At 36.2% G+C, this 13,039-nt stretch overlaps 1 pseudogene; it reads left to right on the top strand.

Moving 5' to 3' along the window:
- The window catches only part of LOC127634063 (solute carrier organic anion transporter family member 5A1-like), a 64,039-nt pseudogene extending 56,544 nt beyond the window's left edge, over positions 1-7,495 (top strand).
- Positions 7,496-13,039: the final 5,544 nt, after the last annotated feature.

The following is a 13,039-nucleotide window of genomic DNA, read 5'->3' as shown; positions in this document are numbered from 1 at the left end:
AGACTTGCAGTTCTTTACATCACTTTATTATTCACAAAGTGCCAGTGGCACCAAATGAAATTTCAAATACTTTATTACTTAACAGGTTTCCTATTTTTATTATGATTTTTTTATTAATTTGTTTTGCAAATTACATACAGGTGCATCCCCCAAAAAAATTATAACGTGGAAAAGTATTTGTTTTTCCATAATTTAATAAAAAAAAGTGGAATTCTCATATATTCTAGATTCATTATACCTAAAGTGAAATATATCAAGCCTTTTTTTGTTATAATCTTAATGATTACGGCTTACAGCTCATGGAAATCCAAAATCCAAAACATTTCATTTCTTATTAGAATAAAGAATTTGTAAAATAGAAATGTCACCCTTCATGTATGTTAATTTATGCACTTAACGCTGGGTCGGGGCTCCTTTTTGCTTGAATTACTGCAAATAATTGTTGCTCAGTGGTCCAAAGTTTTTCTTTTCAGATGAAAGGACATTTTGCATTTAATTTGGAAATCAAGGTCCCAAGTTTGGAGGAAGAGTGGAGAGGCACAGAATTGCTTGAAGTGCAGTGTGAAGTTTCCACAGTCAGTGATGATTTGGGGTGCCATGTCCAGTGTGTTTTCTCAAGTCCAGAGTCAATGCAGCCCTCTACCAGGAGATTTTAGAGCACTTAATGCTTCCATCTGCTGACAAGCTTTATGGAGATGCTGATTTCCTTTTCCAGCAGGACTTGGCACCTGCCCACAGTGCCAAAACTACTAGTAACTGGTTTGGTGACCATGGTATTACTGTGCTTGATTGGCCAGCCAACTTGCCTGACCTTAACCTCATAGAGAATCTATGGGGTATTGTCAAGAGGAAAATGAGAGATACCAGACCCAACAATACAGACAAGCTGAAGGCCGCTATCAAAATAACCTGGGCTTCCATAACACCTCAGCAGTAATTCATGCAAAAGGGGCCCAAACCAAGTATTGAGTGCATAAATTAACATACTTTTCAGAAGGTCGACATTTCTGTGTTATAAAATCTTTATTCTTTAGATTCACCTCTACAGGAGCTTTAAAATAATGTATTTTTATTCTCAAATTTAAATCTCTCTCTCTCTCTCTCTCTCTCTCTCTCTCTCTCTCTCTCTGCGTGCATGTGTGTTTTAGGCCAACACTGACTTTGACCCACAGAAACCTGACAGGAGGCTGTAATGTGAATTGTGGCTGTCGAATCAATGAGTATGCTCCTGTTTGTGGCTCAGATGGCATCACGTATTTCAATCCCTGCCTGGCAGGATGCAGCACAGTTGGCAATGAAAGCACTGGGGTGAGACACACATCAGATGTACTTCTGTGTGATTACTAGAGAATATTTGGGAGAATGTGGGTTGTTAAAAATGTTTAAAGACCAGTATTTTCAGCTACGTGTTTTTAAGTGCAAACATCACACTGTATGTATGGATCCTTTTCTCCTGATCTGAGTCTACTCTTTTATAAAGTTAAAAGCTACTATCTTATTATCTTTGTAATTAGGTCAGAGCATTGCAAATGTCAATTAACCATTTTTTGAGATATCAAAATATTTTCCCCATATTAGTTGCAGTTTTACACCTAGAGAGTCCTATTTTCATTTGCTTATTTTTGTAAGAAGCATTGTACATTTGAAGCTGTTTAAAATTTCGCTGACATAAAACATTTGCAGAATTACAGTCATTATCTTTCTTTGTGTTTTTTGAATGACTGTGATGATGTTCAGACTTATTATCTTTTTTCTCTGCAGATCAGAAATTACACCGACTGCGCATGTGTGCAGAGCAGACAGGTCATCACCCCTCCCACCAGTGGTCAAGGCAACCAGCTGCAGCTGGTCATTGTGAAGACCTACCTGAATGAGAACGGGTTTGCGCTGTCAGGGAAGTGTGATCGAACCTGCAACACACTCATCCCCTTCCTCATCTTCCTCTTCATTGTGACACTCATCACAGCTTGTGCACAACCCTCTGCAATAATTGTCACTCTTAGGTAAAAAGCAGAATTTATGAAGACTTTATTAAGTGCAGATGTTATTATGCAAGCTTGCACCGCAGAGATGATCAAAAAGTAATCAAAGCAAATTATTAAAATTAGGAATCCATACTATTTTATTAATATCTTACTTTCATGGGCCCTTTTCACTATCAACTATAGTGGGTATGGAAGACAATAGCAAGGTTTTTTGTGTTTGTGTTCCCATATGTTCCAACAGCAAAAGAAAATATCAACTATTACGATTTCATGACTTTCCAAAAGAGGGAAAAAAAATTGAGAAATGTATTACGGCAGTCAGAAGAAAGAAAGAAGCCAAATTAAATGGCACCCCCTCAACAGCAGTATTTAAAACCCCATCTCAGCAATGTCTTTTTTTTAGTTATTATTATTATTAATGTCAGGGTAATATAATGCAAAAAAAGGATTTTATAAATTTGCATTAAATAAATAAAATGAAAAATATATGAGTTTGCTAGATGTATGCTCCTAAATTAATGTGTTACCACAGTTTGTGAAAAAGGTCCATTAGAGGTCAAATATGATTGTGACCACATGTCTTTCTTTTGTAGGTCAGTTGAGGAGCAAGAGAGACCGTTTGCTTTAGGAATGCAGTTTGTGCTGCTAAGAACTCTTGGTAAGTTACAAAAATGCTGAATGCATTCACTCAGGACCATAACCACAATACACCTTGAGGGGGACAAGTCCCCTCCAATAATCAGATATTTGTCAGATTGTCCTCCCCAATAATTTATATCCTTTATGTTGTTCTGCTCCAGTCCGGTTTAAAGTTTTTTTGTTGTTGTTTTCTTTTGTCTGCTCTGCAGTCTAACAGCGCTCAATGTTATTTGAAAAATAATAATAATTGATGAAGGCAGGACCTTCAACCATGTTCAAGACATAGTTACGGCCTTGCATTCATTGTTGGAATGTCTAGATAAGACTCAGATGAGCTGTTAACCCTGAAATGGCATGAGGGATTTACATTTTAGATTTTTTTCTCAACCCAAATATTCCTCTGCAGCAGATTATTGGATGTTATCATCTGAAAACAAACTATATGTCATAAACTCCCTCAGCCTTAGTAACATTTTTGCGAATAGCACCCCTAGTGTTTATAAAGATGTATTACAATAATGGCAGTCTAGTAGGAACCATTACAATTATGAGGCAATTAAGATACTATTGATAATGTATGAATCAGTTAGAAAGGTAATTATATAAAGTTTACTTTACCATCTCAATAATTAATTATCATCTTTTTCTGTACCTGCAGCCTACATTCCTACACCCATCTACTTTGGTGCAGTGATTGACACCACCTGTATGCTCTGGCAGCAGGACTGCGGCGTTCATGGCTCCTGCTGGGAGTATGATGTCACTTCCTTCCGCTTTGTGTACTTCGGTCTGGCAGCAAGTCTCAAGTTTGTGGGCTTCATCTTCATCTTCCTCACCTGGTACTCGATTAAATACAAGGAGGATCGCCTGGAACGCTGGCAGCAGCATCTGCCCCCCCTGGGCACCATTAGCGAACTCATCTGCCATGCAGGAGGCCACAAAAGCCACGCTCGCACGCGCTCTTGCCCCATTTTCACACCCGTCCCGAACACCCGGAGCAGCCCCCCCTCAATCGCGGACACTGCAGCCAGAGCTGCCCCGGAAACGCACTCAAAGCAATAACCTAGTCCACTCGATTCTTGCAGGAAATGCACGCTCACATTTGAAGACATGAGTCTTTGCTCCATCTGCCTTCATGTGCCTTCATGTGAGGTGTCCTCCTCTAAACAAGACAGGACTAACGTACACCCATGTTTTTCTGCTCGTCTCCCACGCAGCTTTTGGGGGCTTGCATCATCCAAACAGATCATGTCATCAGTGCAAACACACAGCAAATACAAATCACGTAAAAATTAAAGGTGCACCCAGTAATTTTTTGTTTATGTTGCACTGACACTGAGATGTAGATGCTAGGTTGTCAGTTACCAATGTCATTGATGAAGGGTGTTTCTTCAACCACGGGCACTTTCATGTTCGAGGGGTTGATTTTTAGTCAAATAAACAGATTTATTTTTCAGATAACTTTTTCTTATTGTTAAATGACGGTCACATTTAAACTGATTTGGAAACTTTTTTCCAAAGGCCTTCATCATTTATATATGGCAGTTTTAAAATATATTATAAAAATACAAATTAATTAATGTTTAAAATTGTGATAATCTAAACAAATAAACACAAACCACTTCCGTATTTAGAGTGGGGAAATTATTTCAATTATTTTGTTTTATTTTTGACTGTCCCACAGCTGAGGCACCATTTTCACCACACCAAAAAAATTTACTCCTAATACATATTTATTTATTTAATTGTATTTATTTATTTATTAATTTTTCAAAAGTTAGCGAGCTTGTTACACAAGTTGACAAAAGTGTCAGTGAAGGCAATGGTCAAATTGGAATGTGAGACAATTGATGTTTATAGAAAACAAAAATAAAGGTAAATCTCACTTGTTGAATATTTGTATTGGCCGTTATTTCCAATCAAGCTGTAATTTTGCCAAATTATGCAAAACATTTACAAAATATTATTTAGTTGTGTATTTAGGATATATAAAATGTTAGCTATGAAGTTAGAATTAGCAAGATAAATGAGTCGACCATTTCATTTCAAATACTTTTCCATCACCGTCATATCCAGCACAGAATTCTATGGAAATTACACTGTGGTGTGAATTCTCAGAAGAAAAAAGTGACATAAATGTGGTGCATGTACATATGCTGCTGGACCATTTTTAGTAGATAAATAAAACAATTTAAAAAAGAAATGTTTTATCGAGGCTTTACTTTCTAGAAATCCACAATACTAGATAGAAGTGCCCGAAGTTGAAGAAACATCCATGAATGTGCTATTCATAGTTAGCCATGATTAATTTATTCCATGAGTGAAAGCGTCCAATAATAGGGGATTTATAAAGCGAGTAAATGTGCACCCAGCACCATAAGAATGAAACAGCTTTTTATCTAAGACTTATATGAAGGCAATCTTCATTCAGTGACATATTTTTCAGAAATACTTTTCATTTCTTTCTGAAATGTTCTGAAACAGATTACTGAGTGCACCTTTAATGTATTAAATTAAGTACATGCTGTAGTGGAGTTTAGAAGACATATTATGGTGCTAAAATGGGGGGGGGGTGTACATTTTTTCTGTGTTCAGTCTTGGATTTCAAGATAATATTATCAAAGGTGTACCACAAGCACAAACTGAAATCAGTACTATGCAAAACTGTATGACACTACGGCCTCCAGGATGCTTTCTACTGTATTATCTCCATTCAAAACAATATTCCCTACATCAGAACAGCTTTCATGGTCTCTCTGAATATTGCTGCAAAATCTGTGAAACACATCTGCTCTTTATAAATAATCACTGTCTATAGTGGTATTAATACCACCTCCTGGCAAGATGGGAGGAGTTGATCATTGTGCATGTGACTTGGGTGGGATTCAAGAGGCTGTACAGGAACATTTCATCTCCTATGGACTGATAATTCGGTGCCTCAAACTGCCTCCGCTTGCAGTGACGTGTGCTGGCTAACAGCACTGAGTGGATCTTTGGAGAAAGACTGCGCCATCTGCACATTCTTCATAATCATAATAATTATGTCTGTCTGCATTGGTAATTGTTAGCAGTGAATTTTAGTGATTGACTCGCTCCTGTGTGTTTTATAATGCTGAGTAAATGAAAAAAGATCCTGTGTTCTGTGGAATAAGGCGCTAGCATGTTTAGCAGACCTGTTGCTGCCTTTAGTTGGTCCATTTATCAGGTCTTAAATGGACAGTTCATCCCAAAATCAAAATTCTGTGATAATTTACTCACCCTCATTTGGATGGAGTGACATGAGGTGAGTAAATGATGATCAAATTTTCATTTTATGTTGAACTGTCCCTTTAAGAAGTGATTCAATTCCAGATCAGTAACTCTGGAAGGTTGGTCAGGATTCAGTTGACCCCACATGCTGCTGTTAGCATCCGCTAAATCTGAGTACCTGAGCGTGTTTGAGCAGCTTTAGCGATAGCATTCTTAAAGCCACAGCAGAATCAGTTATTCTAAAACTGGTTTGAGTGTTATTGAAGTATATCAGCTGACTTTAATATTAGCAGTTAGCATGTGTTCGGGCTACTGTGCCACCCTTTGTGATCCACAAGCAGTGGCTCTATCCTTATGCACTAACTATAGTATAGTTCAACTTGTGCCTGAAATAGAAAACCTCGACATCTTGTATCCCTGTGATAAGTTAATGAGTTTACTAGAAGGGATCATGAAAAAAAACATTCTGTCATCATTTACTCACACTTATGTTGTTGCAAAGCTGATTTTATAACTGTCTTTAATTACTTAACTCATAAGGAGATGAATTTTAGGAACTGACATCCTCGGATGCCATTCACTTTAAATGCTTTTTTTTTTTTTTTTCAAACAATGACAGTGAATGGTGACTGAGACTTACATTTTGCCTAAGATCATCTTTTGTGTTCCACTGAAGAATGTTAAGTGAAATGGGGTTGGAATAACATGAGGGTGAGTAAAAGATGATGGAATTTTAGTTTTTGGTGGAAATAATGCTTTAATGCAATTACTTTTAATCAATATACAGTATTGTACATATAACAAGATCATTAATCCTTCACTCTTATCCATCAGAGTTGCTTAATTTTAGATTATTATTTGGTTAAGTTATGAAATAGTTACCAGATTTAAACAGGTAATTAGATACTTGGTACTTAGCATGCAAACAACAAACCCAACATAATCAGTGACCAAAAATGCAGACCAAGCATTATTATTGCCATCTTTTTTTTGCACATCTTTGCATTGAGCCTATGTTGGTTTTAAAATGAATGATTTTGTAAAATATACTGTATTGGTGATCACAATCTCAAAACTACATGAGTTGGCTACATTCTTCTTTTTTTTTTTTCTTCAAATCTCTAGTAGTAGTTTATTGTCAGTGTTTTTCATAAAATATCATTGTTAACAAGTATTTAAAATGCTGACTCCAGTATTAGAATGTAAAGAAATTAAAATATGGGCATAAGAATTAACCCCAGCTGTTGTTTGAATTTAAAATTGCTTTCTTTTCCATGTTTGTGAAGGATAAGATGTACAGTGGTGAGAAAGTCTGTGAACTTTATAGAATTCTCAGTAGTTCTCCATTAGTTTGACCTACAGCACAGTGTGAGCTGCTCAACGTTTCATTCTTTTCTCATATATATATATATTTTAGACTTGCCATGGTATCATCATTTTCATGTTCAAACCGACTAACACCGGTATTACCGCTGGTTGGACGCTAGGTGGTACTATGAAGTAATTTCCGTTAAGCAGTAGACACAGCTCTACACAATAGCGCAAGGCAGCTTGATTTCAAACTTTGAACATAATTCTTATTTATTTTAACCAAAAATTCAAATGAAACTCAAAAAGTTGAACAGCACAATTTTATTTGCAGATTTAATTTTTCAAAGATGATTTTTCAACAGTTGTGAAGGGCAACATATCTGGCAAAGAAGCTTCATCTCTGCATTCTCTCCATCATGGGCTACCGGTCGGGTATTTCGTTGTCTGGACAAATACATCACTTCCTGTGCTTTGTTGAGGGTTTAATGTTGGTGTTTGTTACCTTTCATCCCAGGACACAGTTTAGCTGCTTCGGAAGGGTAATGGCTTTGAATGTGTGCTAATAAATTTTTTTGTTCCCTCATATGGGCCGATATGCAAGAAGTATGTTTCTCAATATTTTTATTATATATAATATAATATATATATATATATATATATATATATATATATATATATATATATAATAAAAAACATTTTTTTTATTATATAACAAAATAATCGGTGAACATTCTTGCTTTAGTGATTTTGCATTGAAAATTAAATTCATTTATTTAAAAAACTTAATAAAAAAGACTTAAACCAAAGACATTTCTAAATTCAAATTGCACTTCAAACGAAAAAGCAATTAAAATAGGGAAGTGGTAAAAAAAAAAAAACATAGATAACTATCTTTCCAATTACTATCAGGAAACTATCAGTCAATGACAGCAGCACAAAATTACTAAAACAATTCTAAATGTAAACATAACAATTATAATAGTATGATAATCAATAGATGCTGTAGAGTAGAGTGACCCTAAAGATTTGCGTTCACAACGAACTGCTCTGTGGAAATAAAGCGAACAGAACTCCTGAGCTGAGATGGTCTGAGGTCATTTTCAGCACTCATAGACGATAATATTTGCAAAAAAAATTTTATTATAATTTTTTTTTTTAGAAGACTGAAACAAAGAAAGAGTGAGCACCTATTACATACACATGTTCCACGAGTCTGCCTGCCTCTGAACAAACTACGTGTCAGACATGCACATATAGACGGCTTTACTGTCATTGTTCTTAAACATATAAAGTGTGTTTATTCACTCGTGTGTCATTCCGAATCCAAGACGTCTTACAGTTTCCCACCATGTACATTATATTCACTACCTACAATTAAAAGTCTTCTGTCAGTGCGTGTACAGCTGCCTGTGTAAGTTCACCTGTTGTTAAAGAACATCTGGCTTTCAATGGGTTTTTAGGTACATTTATCATGGGTAAACTCTTCGTCAGGCAGCTATGATTTATTTAAGGTTATTTTATTCGTTAGGCTAATGTATTGATATTGGACGTTCCATTCATAATGTTTCCACAGCTATAAAATGTTAAACAGGTGTTGTCCTTTGTACCGAGTAAAAACAATATCACCGTGGAAACCCTAGTGTGTGTGTGTGTGTGTGTATATATATATATATATATATGTGTATATATATATATATATATATATATATATATATATATATATATATAACAAACAAACAACAGCTATTTCTGACATTGAAATGTTTAAAGGTGGACTCAATAATTTGTCTTTGTGTCATCTTGGATTTACACCACCTTGGATGAAGCATCATTTTAAATCAATAGTTTTCAGTTTCAGATGCCATTGTAGAAATTTGGCATTCACAGTCAGCCATGATTATTTTAATCAATGAGTAAAAGTGTAAAATAACAGGATGGTAACAGAGTGAGTAGTATTCAGCTGGTCACGTGGTCATAACATGGCAGCCCCATGTGCGGACCCTCTCCATGTAGAATTAAACCGCTTTTATAAGGTTACTGATATCCATTTAACTTATTTTATAAGGTCATTTGCAAAATTACGTTTCATGTTAAACTTTTTTAATGAGGAAAAAAATTACTTAGTGCAAAGTTCAGACTGCAACAAATTAAAATGCATTAGTTTGTCCTCTAGGGGGCAGTCAATGCAAGGTACAGGTAAAATTGGCATGAAGTTGATTCTGAATTGCCACTACTTACAAAATCAAGCAATCTAATAATGAGTGCGGGAGCAGTGTGTCTATCTGCGGCTGCGCATATAGCCCTACTTTATCCATTACTTTTACATTATCAGCTCACATATGAAGTCAAATGAATGTTTTGGGGTCACTACATTTACTTTCAGCAGGGCTTATCTCAGAGTGTGATAGGCCAGCTGTAACTCGGAGTTTGTAAGCTATCTTCAGTGCTGTCAGTGCTCATGGGATCAAGTGTGAGGAACGAAATGTACAGGACATTTACTTTAATTCTGTCTTGGCTCTATTTTATTGACATGTATTCAAATAAAGAATTTAAGAGAGAAGCGGCAATGGAGACGTCAAGCGCTTGTGTCTCAGTTCCTTCCTTAACCCAAGTCTTAAATTTTTTTGTCTCTTCCTACATTTATTTTTTTTTTTTTCTTCAATTCTTTGTTTTTTTTTTTCTCTCTTCAAAACAATGCATGCGGTTCCAACCTTGGCCACCAGATGCCACTATAAGTAAACATGTAATCTTATGCTTTTAATGCTTTCTGTGTTGCTATATAGTTTATTAATACATGTATTATTTATTTAAGGGTTTGCAAACCTCAATCAAGACTCAGGTTACATATGTTTGATATGGCATTCGTTGTCGTGTACAAACTGGAGTTATTTTTTGGTTGAAATTGTTGGTCTTTCTAAACACTCGTATGTATCAAGGAAAACCGTAAACATGGGGAAATTATTATGTCACTTTTGAAGTGTTAGGGGTAGGCTACATCTGGTAATGTTAATATTGTTGTAAGTAATCTAATTTCTTAACGAAAAGATCATTTATAAATTAAATCCTCGCGACTGAACGGGTGTCATGTGCAGGCTTTCATGGTGGAATTTAATTTAATTATGATAATATATTTTAATATAAGTTGTCTATTGCAGAAGTGAAGAGTTCCAGATGTAGAATGTCAAATAAATATACAAATATTCAAATAACAATTACTTTAACAATTATAAGTGCAAAAGAGACAATTTATAAATGCATTGTAGCCTATATATGCATCGTTGACATCGTATTTTTTTGATTGAATTTGGTGGTCTGCAGAGGCGTTTCCAGCATTGAAGGACATCCGGGGCTTAGCCCAGACAATTTTATTTTCATACTAGCAACCACTTCCCTGTAGTCCAAAGCTGGTGAGAGGATATTCTTTGAGTTTTGCTCTGGCTGAGCCTGTTTCTACAGTTCCTAAATCTTCCACTCTAGTTCTATCCTCAACATCCTCTCTCCTCCCTGAATCATCTGTGATGCAAAAGAACAGATACAGCACATAACTTATTGCAAATCAGCTTCAAACAACTAATTCATCAAGTGCTACATATTTCAAATTGTAGACCAATACCATTGAAGAAAATGTATTGGCAAGAGCAGATCAGTGGGATTGCCCTAAGATCTATCATGATTCTTGAATTTTCATGTACATTACCATAAAGTCATCACAAAAGAGTTATATTATAGTGAGTAAAGTGAAGTAAAACATTTTTTTTAATATAAATAATTTATATTTTTTGACATAGTCAAAATGATGTATAAGATCCTAAGTTAAAGCAATACATGAATGACTTTAGTCTAAGTTCATTGACACACCATGGCATCGAATTGTATATAATTCTCCATGTTCATCTGTCAAAATCCTTTCATTAGGATCATTGGGATAAACAATGTTTCACTTTTAACTTTAAAGTAAAGTGACTGATTAATTGTTACCAGTTTCCATGCCTGATTCTGGCACAGCTGCTGCTCCTCAGTCTGTTGCTCATCTTTGCTACACTCTACAAAACCATTTAATCAAATCAAAGTGTATATTTACAACAAACTAATATCACAAAACAAGTCACACATACATTTCATGCTGATGCTTATTGGTTATCCTTAGCGAAAACAACACCTGATAAACAAGAAAAGTATACTCTGAAACGGGACTGGAACCGACGTCTTCGGCGTGAGAGGTGGATGCGCTAACAAGGAGGCTAGAGTCTTTAAGGACAAAAACAAATGTGAATTCTTACCCACTCACTTATTTTGGAAAAATCCCCAAAACCTCATTTGCTTCATTTTTGCTGTCTTTCCTGCTAACTGCTGTTATCTCACCACTAAGTAATGTTAGTTGATGTCAACGACTGTGCAAGCTCCTCCCCTACCTGCTGCATATTCAACAGAGAGGAAGAAACGGAGTCGCCCATAGGCTACCGACAGCAAAGAAACTTATTCTATAGGCTAGATTATGCCTATGTCTATTTTTACAGGCTGTATGCAGTATGTGCAAAGCCAAAACACAATGAAATAAGGCAACTTATGATTTCGGGGGTTTCATATTTGTCAGTCAACTTTTCAAAATACATTCGGGGCTACACTCAAAACATTCAGTGCTGAAGCCCCGGCAAAATCGGCTGCCGCCGCCTCTGGGTCTGTCTAAACATGAGCTACACAGTTAAACCGATGAAAAAGGCTCATTCCAAACAAATTGGTGAGGAATAACCTTTGGTAGGCCTATCGCTCTACTGATTCCTCACCCCTCACCAATTTGATTGGGATGAGCATTATAAGCGACATAATAATAATTTCCCCATGTTTCCAGTTTTCCTTGATACATTCATTCGCTTCCACCATATAACACAGCCCTCTACATTGCGAGGAAATCACTAGCCACTGGCGAGTAAATATTAACATTTCTCTCACCAGTGATTGAGTTGTGTATTGTCGAAATACCGAGACCCTTTTACTGAATAAAAAGCAGGTGATTAGGAAACTGGATGCAGCCTCGTTTTTTCTTGCATGTTGTGTTTTTTGATCGTACAGAATATTGCGTTTGTGTCTCATTCAGTTGAACTCCAATACTCTCACGTGACTGCAGTATACCCAACGGACTCGTGCAGCGCGTGCAAGACATTTGCGCATCACGAGCCGGCAGCGCATCACCTCAGGTTAATCGTGTGTAAACGCGCCCGCTTCGGTCAGGCTGTGCGGATGACAGCCAACATTCCATGTTTCATTTGTTTCTTTTTGTTTTAAGAACAACATGTGATGTAATAAGGAAAACACCACTATTAATCCTTGAGATTTCCAACCCAGCATACAGGTACACCCTCCTTAAACCATAGTCACACTCAAAATTACAGTAAACGATTAAAAGAGAAAACAAACCCACATTGTGGGGTTCAAAATGCAATTTTAGGATTTTGCAGGTGCGATTCACTGAAAAAAGACAAATAGTTGATCGGCTTGTGATGCGCGAATGGCTTGTATGCAGCGCGAGTCTTGTCACACTTGAATACTGTTTAGCCTCCGTTCAACTGATGAAAACATGCTGTGTGATCATGAGGATTTCATCAAGATGTAGACTGGAATACAGGTGTGAAAAACTTAATATAACGCAAATATCCTGCTCCCCTCTCCATGCTGCTTGCGTGCTAGTGATTACATGATTACAATGACATATGAAATATTTACGATTTCACACAATTTCGTGATCAGGAATCAAATAAGCAAACTGTGTTAACTCATTTTCTACAAAAAGAAAGGGTTACTTTCATTAAAGCACTTAAGATGCTCTTTGAAAATGTACATGCAGGATCATTAAATCA

This window comes from Xyrauchen texanus, chromosome 41 (genome assembly GCF_025860055.1).
Source record: "Xyrauchen texanus isolate HMW12.3.18 chromosome 41, RBS_HiC_50CHRs, whole genome shotgun sequence".
In the NCBI taxonomy this organism is placed as follows: Eukaryota; Metazoa; Chordata; class Actinopteri; order Cypriniformes; family Catostomidae; genus Xyrauchen; species Xyrauchen texanus.
This window is presented reverse-complemented; position numbering and strand designations above follow the sequence as displayed.